Genomic DNA, 24,758 nt, shown 5'->3' with positions numbered 1-24,758 from the left:
TCTTGGCAGAAGATAGTTGTTGTTCTTCTGTAAAAACAAAGCCCTAAGTCAGCTATCCCTGTATATCCTTTCACTTACCACCTGTGGATCTGACAGTGAAATCAAACCCATTTTCTCCTGTATGAATCAATTCCACACTCATTTATGTATTTAATTTTTTCCCAGGATGCTGGTGGGTAAGACAAAGGCTTCCAGGTGGGAATCCCAGTTGGCAAAGCCTGTGTTAGCAACTTGCACCTATGTACAGCACGATCATCAGGCTAGGGGGAATTCTTCCATACCATCAATAAACCCAAACTCAATGTTCCATTCATGAGGGCAATGATATGGCAGCATCAACGAATGTAGAAGTTTTCTTGGCAATAGACAGCTTTGAACCTAAACAAACCAGGGATATGACAGGCTGCTTTCATAGAATCATAGACTGGTCTGGATTGGAAGGGACCCCAAGGATCACAGAGCTCCAACCCCCTGCCACAGGCAGGGACACCAACCTCCAGGCCTGGAGCTACACAAGGTTGCCCAGGGCCTCATCCAACCTGGCCCTGAACACCCCCAGGGATGGGGCACCCACCCCCTCTCTGGGCAGCCCCTTCCAGCCCCTCACCACTCTCTCTGCAAAGAACTTCCCCCCAATATCTCATCTAAACCTTCCTTTCTTTAGTTTTAATCCATTCCCCCTTGTCCTGCCAGTCTCTGCCCTTTAACAAGCTGATTCCCCTCCTGTTCCTCTGCTCCCTTCAGGGACTGGGAGGCTGCAGTGAGGTCCCCCCACAGCCTTCTCTTCTCCAGGCTGACCCAGACCAGCTCCCTCAGCCTCTCTCCCTAGGGGAGCTGCTCCAGCCCTCTGAGCATCTCCGGGGCTCCTCTGACCCCTCTCCACCAGTCCCACATCTTCTTTGTCCTGGGGCCCCCGCTCTGGCCACAGGACTCCAGCTGGGGAGGGCAGAGCAGAGAGGGACAATCCCCTCCCTGTCCCTGCTGCCACCCCTCTGCTGATGGAACCCAGGATCCCATCGCCCTTCCCAGCTGCAGGAGCCACTGCTGGCCCATGTTCAGTTTCTCATCCATCATGAGAAACTTTGCTTTCCTCTGACTATACCAGCACTTTCCTCGATCTGGATGAACTCTTGGCTACTCCCTGACTTCAGGGGACAGCCTTATTAAGAGACTTTCTAAAAATCAATACACAACAGTCAAATGAACCACACTGAAGCCATTCTCTGGCTGAGCCAGACACTAACGTTTCTAATTAAAAACACCCAGAAAAATCCCAAGGTTATAACACTTTCCAGAAGAATGTTACAGCCTGTAGACCAGTCAAACAGTCTTTGCCATAACAAATAGGAGGCAGCAAGTGTTAAGTTTTGGGATTGCAGCTGTTATTTCAGTCACAGACTCACAGAGTGTTGGGAGTTGGAAGGGACCTTGAAAGATCTTCTAGTCAAACCTCCCTGCCAGAGCAGCATCATCCAGACTAAATCACACAGGAACACATCCAGGAGGGGTTTGGGTGTCTCCAGAGGAGACATCCCTCTCTGGGCAGCCTGTCCCAGAGCTCTGTCACCCCTCACTATGAGAAAGCTTTCCCTAATGTTCACATGGAACCTCCTCTGCTCCAGCTGCACCCACAGCCCCTTGTCCTGCTGCTGCTTTCCCTGAGAAGAACCTGGCTCCATCCTCCTGACTCTCCCCCTTTACATATTAACAAACATCAATAAAGTCACCCCTCAGGCTCCTCTTCTCCAAGCTAAAGAGACCCAGCTCCCCCAGCCTCTCCTGAGAAGGAAGGGGTTCCACTCCATCATCTTCAATAACCAAACGCACCTTTCTCCTCTTCCAGCTTAAATCTTAAAACCAAGAAAGGAAGGAAGAAGATTCAAAAATAATACAGTGGAATGTGACACAAACCAACAGCAGGAAAAAGGCAGGCAGTGAATTTGTAACCTTTTATTCTCAGAGGAGAGGATAACTCCTGGTGAACAGAGAGCTCCAGCACAGGTTACAGTGATAACAGACAGACAGATACAGGTCAGGCTCCCTGACTGAGATGTCTGGTTCCTTTTGAACTTTTATACTCTCTAAATAGGTGGGCTGGGACAATTTCAAGATTATTACCATCTGTTTTGCCATACTTTGAGGAAAAGCAGACTGCAGAATGGTTCAGGAAGTGAAAGGTTCTTTCTCGTGCCTCTTCAGTAAACACGAAAGACACAGAGCACAGAAGGAAACCAAAGGAAGAGAACTGCAAATGCCAGCTGACGGTTGCTCTTCATCAAAAAACCTCAGAGCTGAGGGTGGCCACACTTTCTTTCCATGCAGGCCACCAGCAGCAGCTAAGAAGCAAGAGCTTGACATCCTAAGGACCAAAAAAAAACACCCCTAACCCATGTAAGAGAGCAAATTTAAACATAAAGCACTGAGCTTAATGCAACACTTCAGCTACACAGTACCTGTTCTTCTCCCCCCCAAACAAATACAGCTTTATAAAAAGAAACAAAACTCAGAAAAACAACACACCCCCCCCCCTAACCCCCCCAAAAAACCTAAAAAGAACCCCAGCAAACTTGCTTTGAATTTGCTGTTAAACCCTGGGGAGCACAGCCAGGTATTTACAGAGGGCAAGCAACAGGAAGTTATTTAGACAGTACAAGGCTTTTAAGGTTTGTTTTGTTTGACGTTATCTCTTTGTGCTGCTGGAGTCTCAAAACGAGCACCAGAGTGGGTTCTGCCAAATTCATTTCCTGAAGAACCCAGTCCAGACACAAACCAATTTCTCCCAAGCGTTCCCTCTCCTCCTCTCACCCCCCCCAGCCAAGTCACAGATGGAGCAGGAGCTGCTGTGTTTTCCTTCTCTGAGAGGACAGGAGTGCCCTTCCCTTCCCTGACACGAAAGGTGTAAGGGTTGTTCCCAGAACCCCTGTCTCCAGCACAGCTTGGAGCCCAGCACCAGACCTAGCTACAGCTTCCTACACTGTAGAAGACGTTTTTCCCCCCTGTTGGAAATTGCATGAGTCAATATTACCTCCAACTCAGCTTCCAGCCAGTAAAATTAAGTCATTAAAAAGATCTGAAGCGGAAAACTAATAAAGTTATTTTGACAGAATATGCCCCAGACTGAAGGGTAATTATTGCAAGTGCCGTTAATAAACTATTTCACTAGGCTGCTAAATTTCAGCTGGGCCACGTGATGGGCAATCCAGGCTCTGCTCAGTCTTCAAACAGCTGGAAACAAAACAGTCAAGGAACAGTTTAAACAGCATCTGGTGTCCAAAATTGCTCAAAGATTGCTCTATATTCATGTACTGCAGCCTTCCAGTACCCAAAGGGAACGTACAAACAGGAGGGGAATCAGCTTGTTAAAGGGCAGAGACTGGCAGGACAAGGGGGCTGGAGTGAAGCTGGAGGAGGGAAGGGGGAGAGGAGATATCTCTTTGTAGAGAGAGTGGTGAGGGGCTGGAAGGGGCTGCCCAGAGAGGGGGTGGGTGCCCCATCCCTGGGGGTGCTCAAGGCCAGGTTGGCTGGGGCCCTGGGCAACCTTGTGTAGCTCCAGGCCTGGAGGTTGGTGTCCCTGCCTGTGGCAGGGGGTTGGAGCTCTGTGATCCTTGGGGTCCCTTCCAACCCAGACCATCCCATGATTCTATGAGTGGTGCTTCCACAAGCCAGTGCCCCTCTCAGATCCACTCTGAGAACACAGGAGATGGCATACCCAGGGAATGAGCACAATTCCCTTAAGGAGTTTTCTCCTGGAAGCCCAAGGAACAGCTGTCACTTTGATTCTGGGTTCAAAGGGAATGAAGCCTTTGGGGACCTGGAAGAGAAAGCAGCACTTCCAGGAGAGAGAGAGAGGGGGGATAAATGTTTGGAAGGAAGAAGGGGGTTGTTTAGCCTTGGTCAGGCTCTGGCCAGTGACGCAGCTGAGATGAAACCACCCAACGGATGCTGAGTTACAGGCTTATCCATCCACACAGACTCCTCCTCTTCATGAACCTTCCTGTTCCCTCCTCCAGTGCTCTCACAGGCCACCAGCGCCTTGACACACGCTTCACAAGTCAGAGAACACAGCACTGAATTTGGAACTTATTAAATTCATCAGCAGACCCTCCTCCACGTCACAGAGCAACTTCAAAGCCCAAAACACTTCATAGAGCCAAGCTACTGGATAGGTGCACTTCTGATGGAGGAGTTTCTTGGAGCCAGTTGCCTTCCAAAAGCCCATTCCCTACCAGCCCTCATCACTGCCTGGGAGCTCCATAGCTACAGCAGAACAGTGACTTGGTATTTTTGGAAGGGGGTCTGTTTGCTATCAGAACTGCTGACACAGCAGAATCAATAGCAACACTGAGCTATTTTCCTATTCTTTGGTAGCTCTGACTGCCCTTGTTCCAAATTTTAACTCTTCAGGCAGGTTCCTCCTCAAATAAAACTCTCCCTATCTGCTTTTCCCCCAGCCCTGCACCACCACCTTGCTCCATAGTTTGGGATGATGTATACACCCTCCACTTTCCCATTGACTTCCACATCTTCTCCCTTCATTCCCTGCCTTACCTTCCACATCCTGCAAGGACAAAGAGAAAAAATTTGAAAGGAAAAAGAGAACAATTTGATGGGCTGGCTGATTTAAAATGTAATCATAATCACAATCACAAATCATGCCCAGAGCCATATTCACACCACCGTTATCGAACGGCTCGTAGGGTGTTGGGAGGATGGCACAAGGTAATTACAGGCAATCCAAGTGCTACAGACTGTACTTTTCCAAGCAGAAGCTGCTCATCCATTTTCCCATCACTCAGTTTCTCTCAGGGTTATGCAACTTATGCTACATTTATATAACCAGTTCCGGGGAAAAAGATAATTAATCTAGTCAGCAAAACGCTCTGAAGTTTTATAAGCCCTTCAGCATGAAGAGAAATAAGAGTCAGGACCTGTTCCTTAAAAACCCACCTGTTCTCAACGGGCCAGGAAATTAAAACCACTAAATCACACTTCCTTACTTCCCCACCCTCCAATTCTAATCAAGAGAAACTGCAACCGATTTGCCCAAGAGAACCATCACCAACGTCTTTTTCCAGTAACCCAGAATTTTTTTTACCATTGTTTCAGGGTTTTGGGTTTTTTTTTTTTAAGGAACAGATAAATGAGGAAAACAAGTACTGGATGGGGTACCTAAAACGCTGCTGAAGAGATGAAGAGACCCCTAATCTGTCACTTCTTGTTCTTATATGATGCATTAATGATGAATGGAAGTAACAATTTTGCTGCCAGACACCCCAAAATGCTATTCTTTTGAGAACCCACTCCCCTTCCTGATGAGGTTCAAGCATCTCTCTCACCCCACCAGCAAAACTGAGCATGCCAGTCCACAGAAGAGCTCAGCAGGCTCCAAGTATTAACTGCCCAGATCCTGTGCTGAGCTATAAAAGCCATTTTCCATCCATTCAACAAGTGTTTGCCATTGCCAATACCTGAAATCTAATTGCATTTTAAGTGCTTTAGAGATCTAGAGCAACACTGGAGTGTGTTTACAGGAATAACACCCCATCTTTTAGGAAAGAACAACTTGAATATCACCAGTTTGATCATCCAGAGGAAAATACTCCATGGTTTTTACTGCTGGTGGACAAGAGAGGCAGGAACCAAGACACAGCTCAAGCCTCCTCTCCATAACCCAGCTTCACAGCACACTTTCTAGGTCACAAGTTCTCCCAAGAATCTGCCTCACATCTAAACACAAGCCAGTCTCAAGGGTTTGTTTTCATGCCTAATAGCTTTAATGTCTCAAAACAATTCAAACACCTTCCTCCTAATGTAAACACAGAGCAGCTCTTTCTTGTGCAATTCATGCCCAACATAGCCCTACAGATTTCTCCACTGGGGTTTGTGCCATGTTCTGAACCTCCCTCCTTCAACACCACGTCAGGCAGCAGCGAGGTGCCAGAGGAATTCAAGGATGGATCTGCCTCTCCAAATCGAGAGAGGATGGAAAGGTAGATGGTAGGACAGAGATGAAACCTCTCTGCCCACGACAGCGGGCACCACTGTCAGGATGCTGTGGCAAGATTGTTTTTTCACCCTCTACACAAGAGAAAAAGGAAGCTGGTTTCTGTGAATTCACTCTATTATCTAGAAGACTGTGCTGCTACAGAAGTATCTGCCCAAACTTACTGAATGAGTATCACTTATTCTTCCAACTGAGAACCCTGGACTACTTCCAGCCCCCCCAAAAGAAAAGGTAAAAGAATCAAAGTTTAAATTGCAGACTCTGGTTGACTAAGAGAAAAAGGTGTTTAAAAGGCATGGTGAGTTCACCCACTGAGTCTGGCTCAGGTCCACTTCGCCTCTGTGCTCTGCAACTGATACAGGTTTGTTTTCCAAAGCTTCTGTGCTAGACATTCTCTCCAGATCTTGCTTCTCAGTTGTTTTTTAAATAAATACACTGAACAGACAAGTCAACTGGACATAGAGAAACAGCATATTCCTGAACAGTTCGAGACTTAGAGAATCTGCCTCTCAAAAAAAAAAAAAAAGGCCACTCTGAAACCAATTCTGGAAGATTTCTACAGTGCAGAGACTTCCAGGAGTTCACAAACAAAGTTTCTCCCAGTTCTGTGTTTATACTTTAGTGCAAATTTAAACCCACTCACCCTGGCTTTTTCCAAGTTTTTCACCTAACCTTTCCCAAAGGCCAAACATTAGCAGTTCTGCTCAGGACGAGCACAGTGAAGTCTCTGTTCCTTGGGGCAAACGGCTTGAACATACTTCAAGGAGTCAGATATTTCAGGATAACTGAATTTTCAACGCTGCTGCAGACGACAGCGAGAGGCTGATGGGATCTGCTGTTTGCTCGGAGGCGAGCGGCTTGTCCTTAACTGGCTGGGTGTTTCAAAGCACCTGTCTCAGCGTCACCTAGCCCAGACCCAGATCAAGGTGCAACTTCCTGTGTGTTTTAAAAACAAGTGCCAGAAGGAAATGCCTACCGCTCCCCATGTATGGTCAAAACTGCACCGAACGCTGAGCTCCAGCAGCCGTGAATGAAGAGGTACCGACCTGCACATTCTGCCCCAGAATAAAATGACAGAGAGCAAGAGTTCAGCTGGGCTAATTGACATCTCATCACTGGTGCAACGCTGGATTATTTCCACACACTCCCCAAAGACGACGACAGCAACAACAACAGCAGCAGCAGCGCCTTTTTGGCACTGCACTTATCTACAACCCAAATCTCTCTGCCTCAAAATACACCCTTCCCATCCCCAAACACCATCCCATCAGCCACAGGCTTCCCCAGAACCTTCCTCCTTCCAAGCACAGGCTCAACGTCGGGGCTTAACAGAGCCGTGTCCAGGCTCTCCTGCCCCGCCGAGCGACTGCCATGTTGCCTTTCTGCCACCGACCCGCACGCTTAGCAGCGGGGTTGGGATGCTTCAGAGCTCTGTGTCCCGGCTCTCCCCCGTGTATCACCTTTCTGTAGGCGTTTTGAAAATCCCACCTCAACAGGATTATCCCAGCAACGTAAGCGGGTTGCTTTACCACACAGACATAAGGCAGAATTACGCTTCTGGGTGTAGAGAGGAGGTGGAAAGGAGGCGCAATGTACCTGCCGGGTTAGCAGCTCGGCAGCCCTGCTCATCTTTCGGGGTATCGGACCTCCAGCCCCCCCACTGACCGGCTGTCACCAGCCTGAGGGGAAGCAACACCCACCGACAAGGGCTGGAAGGTGCCCCAAACTGTCTCTGCCCCAAACAGAGCAACACCTGCCAGACTGACAGCCAGACTCAGGCCGTTTTTCCAAGCCTCCAACTCTCCTCTCCCAGGAGCCCAGGGCAGCAGCGTCTCTAAGCAGCTCTGCTTGTCAAGGCGGCCAAGGACTCCCGAGATCTCAGCGGGGCAGTCCCAGCTCGCTCACGGGCACCACCGGGGTATTTTTTAATCTCACCGCGTTCCACCAGCCCGAGTTATTTTCATTCCGGTTCCTCTTACCGCCGAGTCCCGGACCCCCCCCCCCCCCCCCCCCCCCCCCCCCCCCCACCCACCCTCCGCCGCGGCCCCGACGGAGCCGCCGCTGGCTGAAACGTGGCTCTCGGCCCCGCTCCCCAACCCGGCCCCGCGCCCACGCCGGTCCCTCCGGGCCGAAGGGAACCCAGGCGGCTCCGCCACGGCCCAGCCCAAGCGCCGGGCCCGTCCGCCGCGGCGAACCCGGGAAGCGGCCGGCAAGGCCTCCGGGGAAAGCCCCGCGCCGGCCCCGCTCCCGGCGCGGCCATCTCGGAAGCCTCCCTCACGGGCAGCAACCGCCCACCCGCAGCCGCCTCCCCGGCTCCCCTCGGCGCGGGGCCCGGCCGGAGGGTGCGGGAGTCCCCGCTCCGGCCCCACTCACCGCTTCCGTCGCGTTTCGCCGGGCGGCAGGACGGGCACGAAGCGAGCACGGGGGGAGGCCGTGCCGCTCGGCCGCGGCCCCGCGGGGCTGGGGGGGGGGGCGGCTCGGCTCGGCTCAGCCCAGCCCGACCGGGCCCGGTGCGTACGAGAGAGAAGGAAGCCCACGGAGGTTCAGCGAAGACAGGGCGGCGGTCCCGGCGCGGCGGCGGCGGCTGCGGCGTCCTCCCCGTGGAGCATGCGCCGGGCCTGGCCCACCCGGGGGCGGTGCCTCGCCTCACCGCGGCAGCCTCCTGGGGCTGAGTGGGCGGCCGCGACCGCCCCGTCGGGCTGCGGGGCGTGTGGGCTCCGATTAGCGCCTGGGTGGGCGGCGGGAAGGGGGCCGGGCCCTCGGAGGCCGTCGAGCAGCGCGGCGGGGTGTCCGGAGCCCGCTCAGCGAGCGAGCGAGGGGGTTTCCGCCTGACCCGCCCGGGGCGAAGGGAGAGAGAGGGGGGACTAGAGCGGGAAGGCGGGGGGGGGGCAGCGGCCAGGGCGCAGCGTAGGGCGGTGACAAGGCCCCTCAGGCACCACACAGCGGGGTTGGAGGCTGGGGGGTTGCCTTCACCTCAGTGCCGAGGCTGCGGCCGGTGTTTCCCCGGTGGCCGGTGCGTGCCGTGATAATTGGCTGGACTAGCGAGTAGTTTGGATCCTCTTTCAACACCCTCCGGCCCCCTGTGCCGCCTCACGGCTGGTAAACAACTCGGGGTTCAGGGCGCAAGGAGGAAACGCGCAGGATTCTTCCGCCTGCGCCGCCATCGGCTTCTCCCTTGCGGTTTCGAACTCAAGACGGGCAGGAAGCGGCACAAGGGGAAGTCGCATCGTCAGAAAATGATTCAGTTCAATAAAGTGATTCCCCCTTTTCCCACACACCCCCCGCTCACGTATCTGGCGTCTTCTGCCGAAAGCCGAGCCGCTGGGCCGCAGCCTTTTGAGGGGAAGCGTCCTCCCTGCCACGTCCATCAAGAGAAACAGCTGAAAAAAGCGCCCTGGTAAACGTGCCTGCTCGCCATGTAGCTGTACCTTCACGTAATTCAGGCTAACCAGAGCAGGCCAGTAACATCACAAGGTTGGAAAAGCCCTTTAAGCCCATCGAGTCCAACCGTCCCTGTCCTGTGCTGCCCCAGCTCCCTGAGCACCTCATCTCCCCTCTGTTAAACACCCCAGGGCTGGGGACTCAGCCCCCTCCCTGGGCAGCCTGTGCCACAGCCCCACAACTCTGCCAGGGAAGAACTTTGCCCTCCCAGCTGAGCTGACCCTGCCCTGGGGCAGCTTGAGCCCATTGCCCCTTGTCCCACCTCCTGTCCCCTGGCTGCAGAGACCATCGCCCACCTCTCTGCACCCTCCTGGCAGGGCAGGGGAGGTGGGGAGAAGGGCTCCCCTCAGCCTCCTCTTCTCCAGGCTCAACACCCCCAGCTCCCTCAGCTGCTTCTCAGAGGATTTGCCCTCCAGCCCCTTCCCCAGCCTGGTTGCCCTTCTCTGGACTCACTCAAGGACCTCGATGTCCTTCTTATGGTGGGGAGCCAGGACTTGAGGTGCAGCCTCACCAATGCCCAGTTTTTGTCAAGGTCTTCTCACGTGTGGCAGCACAGGGATGCACAAGTCCCCTTGCTGTTACACAGTGTTTATAGGCTCTTTACAGATACCGGGTCCAGCTCATTTACCTTCTGCCTCAGCCACAGAGACCTAAACCTGTCCTCCAGAAAAGCACACCGAAGCCTTTCACCTCCCGCACGGGACCTGGCAGATGGGAGCCAGTCGCCTGTGAACACACGTGTCTGCACGTGGTTGTAGTTTACAAATGCCAGATAGAGAATCGCTGGTTATTATTTTTCCCCTCTCACAAGAGGAAATGCTCCGGCCCTTCCCCACCTGTTTCCACAGCTGCTGAGGAACCAGCAGAGCATAACTTGGATGGTTCTGCACCCTTCTTAGCTTTTTTCCCCCAGCCACGTGGCACGGTTGGGTCTGGGCTGAGAGCGCTCTGTGGGTGCGTGGGAAAGCGCTGGAGTCTCACGCTGTCTCTGGCAATCTTCACTGGGGTTAGAACAGAGCCCGAGGATGGAAGGACAGAGGTCAGACGCTGCAGATGTGGGTGGCTGTGCCACGGAGCTCAGGTCCAACCTTTTCCTGTCGCCTTGTTCCCTATCCCCCATGATCTGCCTGCAGTTGGCTGCGCTTCCACCGATAGATTTTAATTCTCACTAGCCCTTTCCACCAGTTTGCCTTTATAGTGATAAAACCCATTCTCCTCAGTGGGTTTCCATGCTCAGTAAGACACCAGACCTTTATTTATGCTTTGCTGGCAGGGCTCGTTTGCCAGCACAGCAACTGATGCTGCGAATGTCCTTAAATCCTGAAGCTCAGAGCTGCAAATCAAAGCCAAGCCGAGGAGGCGGCTGTGACGGAAGGATTGCATAAGGGGCTTAGCCTGGTCCTACGTGCGGCTGCTGCAGCTCAGAGAAGAGCAGCTTTACTTCTGCCTCCATCTAAATCGCTGCTCAGAGCCCAAGACCACGTCCAGGAATGACCCAGGCTCCCAAAGGCTACGTCCTTCAGTGAGAATTAAACTCTCACGTGCTCACACGCCTTGCTTTACAAAGTCAGGGCTGGGCTCTGCAGCACTGACAGCGTTCACCCTCCTAGCCCTGCCTGTGATGGGAGCTTTGTGCTTCTTCATTTCAGGACACTACTGTCCTTGCTAGTTGTTCTCTGACATGTAACTGGGATGAAATCAATGTGCTTCTAAAAATCGCTCCAAGAACTATGTTAATAGCAGGGGAAGATTCCCAACGTAGCCCCAGAGCGGTCTGCTTTAACCACAACATACCAGCCTATGGGAAGGATGGAATATTGTATCAAAACCTTTAAAGTAGCTTTCTCTAAGTAATTAATCACACCTATTTGTAGCTAAAGGTGTTTTCCTGCTTAGGAAGAGCCTAGGCTTGCGAAGAGCTGCAGAAGAAGCCTGTGATCCAATAGAAGTTTTTCTTTCCCCTCCAAGTATTCTACTGGGGTGCTGTGACAGGTCAGAAGAATCATTTTCTGTCTGATGTGCTTCTCTAGTTTGCAGCTCTCCAGGATGCATGGATGCCCTCCACCAAAATCTTAAAAGGAAAAAAAAAAGGCAAAATGCAGATGACTGGATGTGACCACCTTGGTATTTGTGAATTAAAGCCCAGCTAAACTCCTGAACAGAGTTAGAGGTGCCATCTTTAAATAAAGAGTAAAGATGGATGTGCAAATTACCCCTTGTCTGCTCTGCAGTTTGGTTTTTAAGCTTCCAGAAGCCAAACCTCACCCTTGTCTCTGGAAGGGTGATGTTTTCACACTACTTCAAGCAGTGGAAAGGTTTAGAAATCTTTTTCATGGTCCTTCAAGCTACAGCAAGGGGCCCTGTACATAGCAAAGGGCTTTAAATCACTGAGCCCATCACCTTGGGACTCACCAGGCCTTTACATAAAGGTGATTTAGTGCTTTATCAGTGGTTTCAGCTTGTCATTGAACTGTTCCTGGCAGTGTTTCTGGAGCCTGGTTCTTCTCATATGTACTAGTAAGAATCAGGATGAGGTCGCAGGCGCAGTGTACAACAGGCTGCTGGCTTGTCAGTGTCAGCAATTCCTTAAACTGTTGGTAGAAAGTCTTCTGAGATGAATTCTCTGGGCTCCTGGATGCTCCTGCAGAGTGTCAGGCTACGTTCAGTGCTCCTCAAATTAGCCTTTATTTTTTAAATTATTTTTTTTCCCAAAAAAAAAATTCTTCTGTTTTTATCTGCAGGGGAAAAAAAAAAGGAGTTACAAAGCAAGTAGAGCATTTTTTTTCCTTCAAGATCAACAAAACCTGATTTTTTCACCTTTTTTCTAACACCAAGAGCAGAAGCTGTTCCCAGCTGGGTTTGGTTTACCCTGTGGGTAGAGCATGGAGAGTAGCCAGGCTGGGAGGAGCAGGAGAACCCAGCTGCGGGTCAGTGCAGAGCTGGACCAGGAGAAGGGGATCACCCAGCAACAACCTTAGGTGCTCCAAACCATCTCTTGAGTGCCCAGAGTTCACCTTGCACCCTCCTCCCTGCCTTGTGTCCCCATCAGCGATGCAGAGAGCGTGGTAAGGCATGAGAGTGCCACATCTTGGAGCCTGCGAGGCCCCCGGATGCTGCAGCGCTGGGGTGGGACTCGCAACGGGAGCTGTATAAATAGATTCATGCACCAGTCCTTTCATCTGATCTGGTGCTGAATTTATCTTAAGCTTCCTGTGCTCACATAACACGCGTGAACCCGTGTTTGTGACACTGTTTGCAGAGTCCTTGCTTGGAAAAGCAAGTGAGAGAACTTATTTTGAGGCATCGGGAATGTGTGAACTGCTTCTCCATCACGACCCACTTCTAAATATGGTGCCTGACCCTTTTCTTGAGCTAAGTGGGGTCCCTAATAATGTCCACTTGGGGAAGGAGTGCTACCTCATCGCGATAGTCTGGATTTAATTAGCAAAAAAAAATAGGATTACATTTTGCCCATCCAAAGCAGTCCTTGTTCTGAAGGTGCCACAGCAGCTGGTGCTGAAAGCCAGGCTGGGGTGGGGGGGATTTCCTGAGCAGGGCTGAAGCGAGCTGGCAGAGCGGCGCGTAGGAGGTGTAACACACAGCTCCATTTCCCCACTTCCCTGGCCAGGGGGCTGGAGCCCGCTCGCTTTGCTCTGAGCTCTGGAGCGTGAAGATACTCCTGGCACGTCTCAGTCCTGCATCAGGCGTGTTCATGTTGTTGCTTGCCTTTTTTTCCCCTCTTGCCAGCTTTCTGGATCTTCACTGAATCAACAGCATTATTTGCCTTCCCCTCCCTTTGCCCCCTCCAGATTTCTCTGCTGAAAAATATACCGTAGGGTTTGCTGTTGCAAAGCAAAAACTGGGTTTAGTGTAAAGAGCTGTAGAGCAGCTGCAAAGGCACTGTTACACCAGTGCCCAGGCAGCTGGCACCCTGCAACCAGTGCTGCCTACATCTGCCTGCTTGTCTCTGCCCTGAGACGTAACGGAGCGGTGTGGTGGTGGTGATGATGACGATGGTGGCCAGCTCCACATCCCACTTCTGGCTGCCCCTCCCCTGAAGTCAGACCCAGTCAACGAGCACCTTTTTAACTGGGCGTCAAGCAGACAAATCAAATAAACAAAGGCAAAGCTGTACTGCCCAAAACCTGGTGCATTTTCTTCAGCTCATCTTCTTTCTAGCACGGCCGTCTCCAGAAGGATGACTTTGGGGGTGGCACTGTTCACAGGTACCCACTTGCTGTCTGGTTGTGACACCACCAGCGCCAGGCACACTTGCTTATAAACTATATAAACTAGCTCCATATATATATATATATTTATATATATATAAAGCAGAACCAGCTGCATGTGCAACAGTTGTCTTGAGTAAGGGCAAATCTAGCACTAACCAGATCCAGAGGTGGGACTGCTGGTGGGAGGGACGAAACAGAGCAGCGATCTCAACCAGAGCAGTAACTAAATGCTTTAGGACTACAACTACCACGTTTATCACCAAAGCATCTGGCTTTCCAGAACAACAACCAACATTGATTCACATCCCTCACGGTCCACAGGTCACAGAGCTTGTTGACATGGCTGGGGGCATTTCTCGGCTGGGTGCCCACCATCCAAGGCCAGGTGTGTATTTCTTTCAGGAAAACACACGTAACCAGGAGCACAACAGCATTTCTAAAACCTTTAATGAATCACTAGCAGCCAGGACACACAGCCCTGCTTGGACAACATCCAAAGCACATTCTGATTTTCTCATGTACACTTTTAGAAACTACATTTCCTTGGTCTATGGTTTAAAGCATCATTTGCTGTATCCCCCCCCTCCTGCTGTCATACAGGGATAAAGACTTACCGTCATGTTTCCAGGCACAGCATTGCTCAGAACGGCACAGAGGGTTCAGAAATACAACCAGGGTGGCAAACAAACTCCAAATATGTGGACTTTTTCCCAATCCCATTGAAACCAAGCAAACTGGGCTGGTTCAGCCTGGAGAAGAGAAGGCTGTGGGGGGACCTCATTGCAGCCTCCCAGTCCCTGAAGGGAACAGAGGAACAGGAGGGGAATCAGCTTGTTAAAGGGCAGAGACTGGCAGGACAAGGGGGATGGAGTGAAGCTGGAGGAGGGAAGGGTGAGAGGAGGTATTAGGGGGAAGTTCTTTGCAGAGAGAGTGGTGAGGGGCTGGAAGGGGCTGCCCAGAGAGGGGGTGGGTGCCCCATCCCTGGGGGTGTTCAAGGCCAGGTTGGCTGGGGCCCTGGGCAACCTTGTGTAGCTCCAGGCCTGGAGGTTGGTGTCCCTGCCTGTGGCAGGGGGTTGGAGCTCTGTGACCCTTGGGGTCCCTTCCAACCCATGCCATTCTATGATCTCACCAGCAGCAGCTTAGTTCCCCACCATTTACCTTTGTCCTGCCGTGCCACTTAACCACGTACATCGCGGATTCGGCAGGACCACGCGGCTGCTGCGGAGGCATAGGGGAAAACTGAAAGATGCTGGTGATCCCAGGGCCAGGCAGAGGTGAGCTTCAGGCTGGTCTCTCTCACCCTGGGCTGTGTTTAAACAGTAGAGGATAATTATTACAGTGCATGTGGATGTAACAACGTTCGCTGTGGGTTTTAAACATACCCAGAGCATTCAGGCTGTAAAATAAATCTGGTGAAAACAGCTGATGTTACCGCTGCGTCCCATGAAACCCACTGAGGTGAACAGGCAGCGTGGGGTTTTACTCCTGTTTTATGTAACTCTGTTTGTCTTCATTTCCTCTGGATTTCACATAATCCCTTTAAAAAGGCTGTGGTGTGTCTCCTTTAGCTGAGTTCAAGGGGTGAAAGAGTGAAAAATCCTCAGACTAAGGAGGAAGGAAATAGATACCATTGCTCCTCCAGCACCTCTCAGATAAAGCACCCACCGTTGACTGAGATTCAAATGAGTTTTCCCTTAATGGGGATGCAAATGCAACAGCATGGCACATTCACATCCAAAATTAATTAGGCTTCATTAGCAATAAACCTCTGGAAACTTTCATTTCCCCAGTCCCCTGGAGCACTGCAGAGCACAGCAAGGCTCTGGAGGGGCAGCATCACACGCTGCCTTCAGATGTTGTTGTTCTGCACCGGGTGGAAATTGTTCTAAACCAAACATGTGACATTTTTATCACTCTGGGAACATGAAGCCAACATGTTTAAGGAAATGGCTTGTAAATGAACTGCATCCAATCAGCATGTAACCCTGGGCACGCATCAGGAGCACTGGCACGGAGCCTCTCACGTTGTCTCTGCTGTCCCGTGCCCATCTGAACCGGCGCAGCCTTTATCAGTGTGCTTCCACGGGAAAGGTACCGACTCCTCCTCATCCTCTTCCCTCTGGGAAACTCCTGCTCCGGCGCCCTGAAGCACTGACCCCAAAGGGCAGCTCTGCCTTCACGTTTCTGTGCTCCTTCTCTGCAAGCAGCAAGACTCCTGGCCATGGAAAACAGTCACCTCTAACTTCAGAGGAACAATTAAAACTGCTGATGTTCAGACCCGTTACTGACCTCTCCTGCTCCACCACCAGCCCCTTCTCCAGGGCTCTTCCCTAGGCTACCCCCAGACCAAACCCTGCCCTTGTACGTGCAGCCCTCCACTCATTTCCTTGAGCTTTCCACCAGTCAGCCCCAGGTTGGTCCCAGCAGCAAGGATGAGACCCATGGATGATGTCTTCTTGCGTGGAGCAGCATGATGGCCTTGGGATAGCATCCACAGCTCTGCTGTCCATCCACCAACACCTCCACCAGGAATCATTTGCTCTCTCAGACTTATTTTTAGGCAGGAGGAATCTGAAGCTTGTGCAAATGTTTAAACACATGTCTCTCTTGAATTATTCAGTGTACTTTGCCTGCTTCTGGAGTTAATTAAAATTGAGGGCAGTTGATAGCAAGCTCTCATGTTCACTGTAGGGAGGAGGCAGCACACTGGCAGAGAGAGTGGTAATAAGCCCTCTCCACCCCTCTGCACCCTGAACTGATGCTGTAACTGCTGTGGTCCCTCAGCAGTACCCACCAGCAGCAGAGAACCAAACCTTCAGGAGTCTCTCTTCATTTAAGGTGCAGGGGTTCTGAAGAGCACCAGGCATTGACATGTCCCAAGCTGTGTGTGAGGCTGGTGCCTGATTGGAGAAGATTCAGGTAACCACCCAAACAAGAGCTGTTTCCCTCCTGAGCAGCATCACACCTCTTTTTTCCCTGTTCTCTGCTACAGCCAAATGAGTTTTTTCCAGTCTCAGATGCACATCCCCACGTATCAAGAACCCCTGACCATGCAGCTCTTGTCCTATTGAAGTCATAGAGTCAGTAAGTTGAAAAGACCTTTGAGATCATTGAGCCTAACTGTTCCTCTCCTATGCTAAACCAGATCCCTGAGCACCTCATCTCCCCTCTGTTAAACACCCCCAGGGCTGGGGACTCAGCCCCCTCCCTGGGCAGCCTGTTCCAATGCCCAATAACCCTTTTGGTGAAGAACTTCTTCCTAATGCCTGAGCTGACCCTGCCCTGGGGCAGCTTGAGCCCATTGCCCCTTGTCCCAGCTCCTGTCCCCTGGCTGCAGAGACCATCGCCCACCTCTCTGCACCCTCCTGGCAGGGCAGGGGAGGTGGGGAGAAGGTCTCCCCTCAGCCTCCTCTTCTCCAGGCTCAACACCCCCAGCTCCCTCAGCTGCTCCCCAGAGGATTTGCCCTCCAGCCCCTTCCCCAGCCTGGTTGCCCTTCTCTGCACTCGCTCCAGGACCTCAGTGTCCTTCTGATGGTGAGGAGCCCAGAACTGGACCCAGCACTCGAGGTGCAGCCTCACCAGTGCCCAGCCCAGGGGCACAATCCCCTCCCCAGACCTACTGGCCACACTGTTTCTGACACAAGCCAAGATGCCATTGGCTGGAAGGGGCTGCCCAGAGAGGGGGTGGGTGCCCCATCCCTGGGGGTGTCCAAGGCCAGGTTGGCTGGGGCCCTGGGCACCCTTGTGTAGCTCCAGGCCTGGAGGTTGGTGTCCCTGCCTGTGGCAGGGGGTTGGAGCTCTGTGATCCTTGGGGTCCCTTCCAACCCAGACCAGGCTGGGATTCTATGAAGGTGCTCTACCTGAGCAGTTTGTGAAGCTGGCATGCCAAGAAGATACCTCTGCACCTGATGAGAAATAACACCACATAGCTGAGCCACTAAACACTTTTGATCACATAGAGAGACTTCACCAGAGTCTTCACTAACTCAAGTTTCTTCATTCTACTTTGTCCAACAGGCTGACATTCAGACACTGCTTACCCTGACCTAACACCAAGTTAATCATCCTTACTTTGCAATACACCCAATATTTGCACATCTCAAGACACTGCAGTTAGGCTACCCCATTTAGAAAGATGTTTAATCAAGAGGGCTTGGATTAAAGTTCAAGTGCTCTGTGCTGGCCAGAGATGCTTTGAGTGAACAGTAATTACAACACAGTCTAATTCATACAGGGCACTGCTGGGCTTTGCAATGACGTCTGCATACTCGAAACTCTTTTGGGAAGGATTCTTTTCATTTAGCACAACTAAAGTGGGGCTTTTTGGTACATGTTGAGCAGTGAGGGAAGTCACAATGAAAACAAAACAAAGGCATTTTGGGAAAAGGCAACATCTTCACCTGGTTTCAAGGCTGAGTGCTAGCAGACAATGGAGGTCTTTTATCCTGCTGCTGTCAGAAGCTGATAGTGGCTGGGCAGCTTGCTCAGAGCAGAAACTTCGACCCTTAAAAGGAGGATTTGTGGACCAGAGCCAGGAAGAGAACAGCCCTTCTTGTCTGCAGCCTCGCAGCCCCGAGGAGCCGTCGCAGGAGAACTGCTGTTCTTCTCATGTGAAACGTGGACAGGAAGGCGACGGCCTCCAGATGGGAAAAGGGACTTTCCTGATGAAAGAGCCTGAGAACCACTGGGTTAGAACAAATCCATCTGGAATGACAGCTGAGACACGTCACCAGGCAACTGCTCTGCCTTGGGATCCGACCCATAAATTGCAGAAAGTTTTATCAGAAAACGGATGGTCCTCAGAGACCTTATTTCTGAGCAGAAAGTGGTGTGATGGTCGCTGCACACCTGCTGCTTACACCTCGCTTTAACAGGCTTGGTGGGAGGAAGTGCTCCTCTGCCAAAAGAGCCTTGATAGTTGTAGTGTTTGTGCATTGCAATATGTAGACATAGCAAACCCACCAGTATTTATAACTCCGTCCCACCACAGGGTCAGTAGGAAGCTACAGGAAAGAGAGATGGACTCTAAGTCTGCTGAGCTAGAGAGGGAGATAAAGGCTCCCTGTCCATCGGGTGGCAGAGGTGCTGTTTTCAGGCATGGACAGTGCTTCAGTTCCTGCCCCATGCCAGGGCTCGAAGTGGCACTTGTAACAGGAAATTTAGAATCACAATCAGAAGCCAGAGGCACATGTCACCCAGAGAAGCTCTCTGCTCTCTCTTGGTACCCGACACGTCCCGCAGGACACAGACAGCAGCAACGCTGCACGTCCCACCAAAGGAGCCGGGTCGGGCATTAACCCTCCCCCCTGACCCGAGGCTGGGGAGGTGAGGAACCTTTTCCCTTGGACCTGATCCATAACAAACCTTGTCTGTGCCTCTGGGCAGTTATCTTCTTTCCCGTGGGAAGGACAAGAACGTTTTGGGTTTCTAGCACAAGTCAGCACCTTCGGCTCTGTGCTCATCAGCGAACACCCACAGCTGTCCCCGGGGCAGCACCAGGAGGACCTGCCCAAACGCCCCACCACTTCCAGCTCCACACTCCACCAACACCTGCCTTCCCTCAGCAAAGGGGACACACCTTCCCTGAGCACCTCCTGGCTCTGAAACCAACAGCCTAAATAACTCAGACCCAGCCTTGGCCAGCCCTCAAACCCTCCCACCCACAAGATCCCACCACCCCGGCTCATCCTGTGACCCAGACAGGAGCACAGCACAGCACAGCAAGGAGGAGTTCCAGGCATGTTGCTGTCATACAGCTGTGGAACCTGCAGCTGCTGCACCACAGCAGATGACCACCCCTCCTTTATGGGATTCCTGCTCAGGTGAAGGGGTCCCTGCACGCTGCAGAGAGAAGCAGAGAGGAAGCTGAGGGTTGACTCTGCTCAGATTTTTATCTATCTAGAACTTAAACTCTCAGTAGCAGGATGTCTTTTTTATCATTTGCTGAGTTTCTAGTACAATAGAGTCCTCCTCCAGACACAGACTCGAGTCGTTATCGTAACACCAGTAATAATTTCCCCTGTTTAAGTGACGCACGCTGGCAAAATGTTCCATCACAGCTGCACAGCACCAGCCCTGTCTGGGGCCCACAGACATAGCCAGCAGCACGGTCTGGCAGAGACACTTTCTGCTCAAGATGATCAGAGAAATAACATAAACCATGTAATTGCCACCCTGGAGCAGATCAGTGGTGTAGCTAATCCCTGTCCTCACCCCAGAGCAGTGAACAGCAGCCAGGGAAGCACAGGGCAAGACCCTGGACAGTCATGAATCACCCAGTCCTGAAGGAAGAGTTTCCTGAACACTGCTGGGTTAATAACCACTTAATGGCAGCACCAGGAATAAATTGTGACCTCTGGAAGTTGCTGCATCAGCTTCCTGCCTCTGCTGCCCAAGGGCCATACGCCCTCAGGGGGAGATCTGGGGAACAGGCACATCTGCAAGTCTCTGCTTTTTTTATGCACACACCCACCCCCCTCATAACTCATGCTCCCCAAAACAACCTGGCCCATGGGCCCCCTCTGCTATCCCATCCCAGCACTGCACCCTGGCTCTACACTCCCCCACCCAGCACCACCCTCCCGCTGGGAGCTGCCACACTGGGACAGGTAAACCCTCAGCATCACAAATCAGACAGCAGGTTCAGCCAGGAGCCAGTTCCCTGAAAAACCTCGGCCTTTCTACGCCTTTTGATGAACTGGGTACAGAAATCACCCGGGAAATTTGCTGTCTCCCACTCAGCAGGGTGGAGAAGCCCCAGGCAAACCCTGTGAGGGGCTGTTCCAGCTGCATCACTAGTAACAAGCTGCGCTCGGTGCAAACGGCTGCATCACTGAGAACAGCCCAGTGAAATAACCTGCGTCCTGCCAGCTACTTCCAGGTATTGAGACACAGGGAAAATGACTTGGGAGACTAGTTAGCCAACACCACTTTAACAGCAAGTATTAAAAAAGGCTTTGTTTTCCATGCTGTGTGTTCTGGGACACAGTATTAACCACTGCCCTGCTCCTCCACTCTTTCAAACCTCACTACAAACCATTTTTGAAGCTCTCCAGAGCAGTGGATTTATCCTCCCAGGCAAAGCAGTCAATTAACAGGCAAAACCAATAAAGTGTAAGACTTTATTCAAATAAAATATAAGCTTTCTTACCCTTTTTTTCCCCCCCCATGAGAAGGGGTACAACTGAGTACACTCCACTTCAGGATGCTGCAGCGTATGTACAACAGCCCATGTGTCCCTGGGAGACAGCGAAGCTCAGATGGCTGCCATCCTTCAGTTATCACAGTACTGTACCTTTACAAGAGACAGCATCAGCACTGTGATAACTGAGCCAGGGCAGCCTGTCAGTCATTGCGGCCCATCCACAGCGGTGCCGAGCCCAGCAGGCGCATCCTCCAGTCTCCTTGTCCCACACGGGTCTCAAAAAGCCACCTCAACCCCCAAGAGATGCCCAGCTGCTGGATGAAAGGCTCAGGAATGCTTCACAGATGTGGCTTTGCATCAGAGGTTTCAGTCCAGAAAATTATGCAGGTAATTAGTGAAGTCTTAATGATCACAGTGGCTTCTGCAGCCCAGCTCAAAGTGTTTTTTCAATAGCAGCTTCTTCTGGCCAAATCCACCAACGCTGGGTTTCATGGGGAAAGGGTCACAGCCACCACTGGAGAACAGGGGTATCCCTCTCTCCCCACTAAATCCACTAGGAAGCAGCACTTGGCTTGTGCTACTCAAGCCCTGGATGTCACAACCCAGACAGTCTGTGGGTATAATGGCAGAGAGCCAGGTATGGTAATGGAGCTGCACCACGTGCGACAGCCAAGAAGCGGGATCGGTTACAGCGCGAGTACGAGGGTAGCACCACACCGTGACCAGGCTGCACACTGCACCCAGCCTGCCAGGCGTGCACCACCCCAGCACAGTGTCACAGTGCTTGTACCACACCGTGACCAGGCTGCACACTGCACCCAGCCTGCCAGGCTGGCACCACCCCAGCACAGTGTCACAGTGCTTGTACCACACCGTGACCAGGCTGCACACTGCACCCAGCCTGCCAGGCTGGCACCACCCCAGCACAATGTCACAGTGCTTGTACCACACCATGACCAGGCTGCACCCAGCCTGCCAGGCTGGCACCACCCCAGCACAGTGTCACAGTGCCTGTACCACACCGTGACCAGGCTGCACCCAGCCTGCCAGGCGTGCACCACCCCAGCACAGTGTCACAGTGCCTGTACCACACCGTGACCAGGCTGCACACTGCACCCAGCCTGCCAGGCTGGCACCACCCCAGCACAGTGTCACAGTGCCTGTACCACACCGTGACCAGGCTGCACACTGCACCCAGCCTGCCAGGCGTGCACCACCCCAGCACAATCTCACAGTGCCTGTACCACACCGTGACCAGGCTGCATGCTGCACCCAGCCTGCCAGGCGTGCACCACCCCAGCACAATGTCACAGTGCTTGGGCCACCCCAGCACAATGTCACAGTGCTTGTACCACACTGTGACCAGGCTGCACCCAGCCTGCCAGGCGTGCACCACCACAGCACAGTGTCACAGTGCTTGTATCACCCCAGCACAGTGTCACAGTGCCTGTACCACACTGTGACCAGGCTGCACCCAGCCTGCCAGGCGTGCACCACCCCAGCACAATGTCACAGTGCTTGTACCACACCGTGACCACGCTGCAGCCAGCCTGCCAGGCTGGCACCACCCCAGCACAATGTCACAGTGCTTGTACCACACTGTGACCACGCTGCAGCCAGCCTGCCAGGCTGGCACCACCCCAGCACAATGTCACAGTGCCTGTGAGCATGTTCAGCTGGGCTCAACCTGAGTTAGCACGTGTGTTTCTGGAGACGACATCGCAGGCACCCTGTTTCCTACGCTGTTACCCACTGATGGCAGCGCCCAGCTGCAGGCTCCAGGGAGGGGAAGAGGGGCCCTCAAGGCTTGAGATGCTTCAAGTACACAGCTGCCAGTTCTGTGCCATCAGGTTCAAATATAAGAAAAAGAGAAAAGTCAAGAAATAAACAATTCCACCACAAGCTACTTCAATTGTAAGCTTACATCCACCTATATTTTACATGCACACCCCCCTTTTGTGGTTTTTCTTCCCCAAAAAGACATTGCTGAGGGGATCCCAGAGCTATTTCCACACACATCCCACCCTTGGGTTAAGGGAATCACTCCGAGGTCTGAATGAGTTTAAAGAGACACAACAGTTCTACACCATGAAAGTCAACATGTCACTAAGCTCCTACAAGGAGTTTGTTTATACCAATGGACTTCACTGGTAGAAGCTGCTCTCACGTTTCTACTAGGAGGAAGCAGAAGCTCCAGCAGCAGTGTAACACTCTTAAGTAACTTACCCAGCAAGGGGCACGTCCTGAGATGGAACGGGGACTGTTTGTAAGAGAGGAAGGTGTAGCACCCCGCCGGGTCCAGCTCCCGAAACGGGGCCGTACCAGCTTGTGACTCAAGAGGGCATTGGAGAGCCAGCACACGGAGTACCCGAGGAGCAGCACGCAGTGGAAAAAGATATTTGTACGTTTTAAAACAAACTACAAACATACATTACATAAAAAAAAGGGGGGCAGTCAACAGATTATGCAATACTGACGTAGAGATGACTTCAGCATCCATCCTAAAGCTTGCAGGTTTACCCACCATGCGTGGATTAGTCATTACAGACGCTGCTGTTGCTAGGAAAGAAAACAAACAAGCAAAAAAAACTTAGTAAAAAGAAGAAAATATCCGTAAATCCTGCCCCTACAACGGTGAGTTTTGAAAAGGAAGGAAGCTGTGTGGATAATGAGCCGTTTGCTCTCACCCTGAGGTGTTTTCACACCACTGGTACTATTCCAGCAGAAAAATCCTCCTGATTTTGGTATGGCATAAACACAGGATGGGGAATCCTGTTTCTCACAGGCTGAGGGGATAAGAGAAGAATCAATACTTCACAGTCCCAGGACAGCTTGACCGTTGTCTCCAGATTTTAACCCATCCTTCAGCAGTTACTACACTGCTGTTTAAAGGGAGAATCACAGAACCACAGGGGTTGGAAGGGACCTCGAGATCATCCAGCCCAACCCCCCTACCAAAGCAGAAGACACCTGACTGCAAAGGTGAACACTTTCCCCCAACACCCTCAGGCAGGGCTGGGCTCACACACCTATTCTTAAGGCTGATGCCATTTTCTCTAGCGAGGATCCAGCTCTCAGCCCAGCGCAAATACGGCTCGTCTGCTCACACCCTCTCACCCCAGTGCAAACAGGGTTCGTCTCCTCACACCTAACACACACCTGATTGTTTTGCTTTGCTTCAGACTACAGATACACAGCCTTCAGGCAAAAAGTCTAAGCAGGCTCCCCATTATCTGAAAAAAACCCTGTTTTTAAGCAAAACCCCCATTAGCTTTGGAGCCTGGTAGACATTTTTTGTTCTCCTTATGGCTAAAACACTTGACATTTCCCTATGCTCTTAAAAAGACCCACCCAACCCTCTGGCTTCCAGTGCTTGCTTCTGAAATGAAGCCCCACACACCTGTCCAGCTGTCGGTTTGAACTCCAGCTCCAGCACCTGCCCTGCTGGGGCTGCCACCCTGGGTGCTGCTCACTTGCCTCACAGGAGCAGGCAGGATCCCCCGTGCCCCCCTGACCGCAGCCCCCAAGGCCGGCAGCTCCCCACCCCTGCACAGGCACTTTTGGGGGGTGTCAGCCGCTGTCCCACCGCCTCTGTGGATGATTGTGGGGCACACAGGCTGTCAACCCCCTTTTCCACCCCCATCAGCCTGACACTAACAACAACCGCTCTGCTGGAGCCTGAGGAGGGAAGAAAATAAAGACAGCGAGTTAGGGGTTGGGGGGTACGAGGGTCTGAGGAGCGGTGAGGCAGCGTCGGCGACGGGGGCAGCGGCTGCGAGAAGCGACGGCGCTTGGCGGGCCCGGCGGCTGCTCCCTCCCGAGCCCCCTTGGACGGCGCTTCCCCAGACGCGTTACCTGAGAGCGGGAGGGGGCAGGCGGCGGCCTTGGCAACCCAGCCGCGGGGCGCACGGGGAGGGAAGGCAGCGCCCCGACGGCA

The sequence above is a fragment of the Gallinula chloropus genome, assembly GCF_964237585.1.
Source record: "Gallinula chloropus genome assembly, chromosome: 6".
Taxonomy (NCBI): domain Eukaryota; kingdom Metazoa; phylum Chordata; class Aves; order Gruiformes; family Rallidae; genus Gallinula; species Gallinula chloropus.
This window is presented reverse-complemented; position numbering follows the sequence as displayed.